Source organism: Nerophis lumbriciformis, linkage group LG29, assembly GCF_033978685.3.
Source record: "Nerophis lumbriciformis linkage group LG29, RoL_Nlum_v2.1, whole genome shotgun sequence".
Classification (NCBI taxonomy): domain Eukaryota; kingdom Metazoa; phylum Chordata; class Actinopteri; order Syngnathiformes; family Syngnathidae; genus Nerophis; species Nerophis lumbriciformis.
The window spans coordinates 8,254,952-8,260,124 of NC_084576.2; positions in this window are offsets into that span (position 1 = coordinate 8,254,952).

Below are 5,173 nucleotides of genomic sequence, written 5' to 3' on the forward strand. Positions count from 1 at the left end.
GTGATAATTCATCTTTTATTGTAGTAATTCATCTTTTATTGTAATAATTAATAATCTTTTATTGTAATAATTCATCTTTAATTGTAATTCATCTTTTATTGTAATAATTCATCTTTTATTCTGATAATTGATCTTTTATTACAATATTGAAACTTTTATTGTGATGATTAATCTTTCATTGTAATTATTCATATTTTATTGTAATAATTCATCCTATTGAATTCAATAATTCATCCATTGATTGTAATAATTCATCCTTTTGTTTTAATAATTCATCTTTTATTGTAATAAGTCATCCTCTTTTATTGTAATAATTAATAATTTTTTATTGCAATAATTAATCATTTTGAACTCAATAATTCATCATTTTATTGCAATAATTCATCTTCTTTTGACATAATAATTGATCCTTGTTGATTGTAATAACTAATCCTTGTTTATTGTAATAATTCATCACTATTGATCGCAATATTTTACCCTCATTGATCGTAATAATTAATTGTCATTGATTGTAATAACAATTGTTATTTATTGTAATAAATGGCCCTCATTGATTGCAATAATTCATTCTCATTGATTGTAATAATTAATTGTTATTGATTGCAATAATTAATCCTCATTGATTGTAAAAATGAATCCTTATTGATTGTAATAATTGATCCTTATTGATTTTTTAATAATTGATCCTTATTGATCACAATAATTGATCCCCATTTATTAACAGTAACATCCATCCGTCTATCTTCAACCACTTGGGTCGCGGGGACAACAGCTCCAGAAGAGACCCCCACACTTCCCTTTCCAGAGGAACATTATCAACTTCCTCCTGGGGGACCCCGAAGCGTTCCCAGGCCAGAGAGGAGATGTAATCCCCCCATCTGGTCCTTGGCATGTCCCGGGGTCTCCTCCCAGTGGGACATTGACATATGAATTTCAAAAGGCCGCAGCAGGCTGATACAGGGTCAATGACCTCGATGATAACGTGTCAGACTGACGGTGGGTGCTGGTCAGGGGTTTGTTGCTCCACAGGTGATGATAATAAACACTGAGTGATGAAGATGAAGACGACTGAAGAACCAAGATGCCAAAAAGACAGTCATGAGCTTAGAAGATTGTAAAGATGGCAGTCAGCAAAAAGTGTTTTCCCTGCTCACCATGATCCATAACACCTGCACCACCGTGAATGCATTTACTGCAGTGAAAAGACCACGCCCACAGAGCCCCCACAACCAATCAGACTGGCCAATCATATGCAATTCATCCTCTTTTATTAGAATATTTAATCTTTTATTGTAATAATGTATCCTCTTTTATTGTGATGATTCATATTTTATTATAATAATTAATCCTCTTTTATTGTGATAATTAATATTTTTTATATAATAATCTTTTATTGTAATAATTCATATTTTATTGTAATAATTCATATATTAATGTAATAATTACTCCTCTTTTATTGTAATAATTCATCTTTTTGTAATAAATCATCTTTTATTGTAATAATTCATCCCTTTTTATTGTAATAATTCATCTTTTATTGTAATACTTCATCTTTTATTGGAATACTTCATCTTTTATTGGAATGATTCATCCTCTTTTATTGGAATATTTCATCTTTTATTGGAATAATTCATTCTCTTTTATTTGAATAATTAATTCTAATTTGTTGGAATATTTTTGTCATGTCTTGGTGATCATGTTTAGTTTGGCTATGTTCTGTTTGGTTTTTGCACTCTGTCAGTTCCTGTTTTTTCACTCCCTGTTTTGTTTCTATGACTACCAATCCGTTCACCTGTCCTCACGACTCACACCTGATTCATTTGAACTCACGCACCTGTTTTCAATCACCACATGACTATTTAAGCCTGTCATTTTCTGTTGGTCGGCCTGGCGACATCACATTCATGCTCTGCACTCTTGACACGCTGCTTACTCTGTCCAGGTCATAGTTCATGCTGCTCTTTTCTTACCACGCAAGTTTTTTGTTTATTCAAGCCACTGTTTTGTACCGCCGCTGTGATCGCCTTTTGTTTGTTCCTTTTTTTCCCATAGTTCTGCCTTTGTGCTAGTTTTGTCTTATTAGCCAAGTTTGTTCCCCGCCTTGTGCGCGCCTTTTGTTTATACTTTTTATAGTCTATTATTGTTGGAATAATTGTTTGTAAGTTATCACAAAAGAAATGTTGTATTATGAATGCTGTATTTCGAGGCCTAACAAAAGGATGAATGCTCGTGAAACGCCACTGTGATTTCAGCACGGACAGATGGCAGGATGTGCTCAACTCCTGGAGGAACTCTCTTTGAAGTGTTAAACGAACTCTCTTTGAAGTAATTCACAAACTCTCTTCCAACTATTTGGTCAACGCTATTTACGACACGCTGCCCTCTTGAAGTCACTGTGGACAGGAGACGGGAGGGGTTGTCCATTGTCCTCCAACACCTGCCCCAGCTGGATCCAGGAAGAGCCAAGCCCGAGAAGTCCTCTTCTTGGACTTCAAAGCGACCAAAAACAATGACTGTTTTACATACCTCCCCATTCCTATTGTGACATATGTTGGTGCGTGAACATGGAACATCTGAATTAAAAGAGGAGACGAGAACCTTCTTCGTCAGAGCGTGCTAAGACACTGTAAGAGGTTACAGGTTGAAGCCGTCTCTCCTCAATTGAGTCCAAATTGAATTCTGACTCTGTTTGATTCCTTGCCTTTTGTCTTGTGTAACAGATGTCCTGTGTTTGAACCTGACAATTATTAAATCATGTATTTACCTTCATGCCATGTCCGGTCCAATTCTTATGCATCTCGGGAAAACAAACCACTTCATAGTCCTCGTCATGACAATTTTACCCTAATTTTTTGGAATAAATCACTCAAATATTTTGGAATATTTTATCCTAATTTGTTGGAATAAATCACTGTAATTTGTTGGAATATTTTACCCAAATTTTTGGGAATAAATCACTCAAATGTTTTGGAATATTTTATCCTAATTTGTTGGAATAAATCACTCTAATTTGTTGGAATATTTTACCCAAATTTGTTGGAATAAATCACTCTAATTTGTTGGAATAATTAATTCTAGTTTGTTGGAATAATTCATCCTCATTTGTTGGAAGAATTCATCTTCTTTTATTGTCATCATTTATCGTACTTTGTTGAATAATTGATCTCCACCCAAATACTTTTCCTTTCATTTACATAAATGAATACTGTGCACAAAATCAACTCTCATCATTCTGACAAGCAAATGAATTGATACTATTCAAACCCGAAGCGACCAAAAGACAATAACATCTACAACTTGAACAATAAATACTTGCTAATTAACTACTAACACATGCATTGTTATTATATTTTCTTTTCTTTATGATGATTTATTTAATGATCGTGGTGGTTTTTGTCCTGTGCTGATAAATTAAGTGTATGGAACATGTATTTAGTATCTCATTAAAAAGATGCATCTACTTCCTATCACTGGCAAGATGCAGCCACAACAAGATGTTTTTAAACCCATAAAGATTAGCGTGTGGTCCTAATATGACAGTTTTGTACATTAACTCCTGAATTGATACAGTAAACATTCGGGTGGTGGTGACAATCACGTGACTACAAAATAACGTCCCCAAAGTGTTAGGTAAGTTAGCCAATTTATAAAAGATTTATATGTTATGTTTGTTGTCTTCTCCCTGTCTTCTCTATTGGTTTGTCAGTTTCTTCCCCAGTCTTTTGTCCCCAACGAGGCACACCTGCTGCTAATCACTTCCCGGTAGCATTTAAGCGCGTCTCCACCAGCTGGTCCCTGCCGGTTATTGTTCCTGAACTCCGCTCTGACATGTGCTACCTTGATTCTGCTTCCCTGGTATGTTGCCTTCGCATATTTCTGTAATATTGACCTCGTTGTGTTTTTGTTTTCCTAGCCGCCTTGTTTTGAGAGGACTAGTTTTGCCACGCTGTGTGCATTTGCTCCGCCAACCTCTGAAAGAGACTACTTTTGTTATATTTCCCCATGGTGTGCACTTTTGCCCCATCACCCTTAGTTACCATTTTGGACTTATTAAATATTTTCATTTTTTATCGCATACCTTGCCTCCATTCTCTGCATCCTGGGGTCCACCCTTGAACTCAATCCTAACATTATATTCGCCATCAAAGATCATTTGGAACAATTTGTAATGCTTTGATGGGTTGTCAAATGTTATTTTCTTATCAAATATTTGGCACTAACATAGTTTACTGTTTTGACTAGTTTGCCTTAACAATTGATATAAAGTGTATTTATATGAACATAAATGCACTTTATAGTGAACACGTATGAATAACACTTACCACAAATACACTTCAGCCTTGTGAGAGCAATTACCTTGGTATTATACTAGTTATTACATTTATTATACTAGTTATTACACTTATTATACTAGTTAGTATACGTTTTATACTAGTTATTATACTTATACTAGTAATTATACTTGCAATTATAGTTATTATACTTGTAATTATAGTTATTATACTTGTAATTATACTTATTGTACTAGTTATTATCCTTGTAATGATAGTTTTTATACTTTTACGTATTATACTAACTATACAAGTTATACTTATTATACTAGTTTTTATACAAGTTATACTTATATACTACTTATACTAGTTTTATATTTTGAGTTCAAATCCCGGCTGAGTCATACCAAAGACTATAAAATGGGACCCATTACCTCCCTGCTTGACACTCAGCATCAGGGGTTGGAATTGGGGGTTAAATCACCAAAAATGAATCCCGGGCGCGGCCACCGCTGCTGCCCACTGCTCCCCTCACCTCCCAGGGGGTGATGGGTCAAATGCAAAGAATAATTTCGCCACACCTAGTGTGTGTGTGACAATCATTGGTACTTTATCTTTTTTAACTTTATAATTGTAATTATACTAGTTATTATACTTATGATTGTAATTATACTACTTATACTGTACTTGTAATTATACTAGTTATACAAGTTATTTTTAACATGTGTTTATTGTAGATATTAGGATGAAAGGTATTATCAAAACAGAAACAATTGTACTTAATAGACTGAATGTTACGGCCGCTTATCTGTCTGTGCGCTCCAGTGAGAGCACCTCAGCTCACCTGCTTGTGATGATCAAGCTGCCTTCTTAAGCCTGGACAACCTGCCATTGCTCGCCGG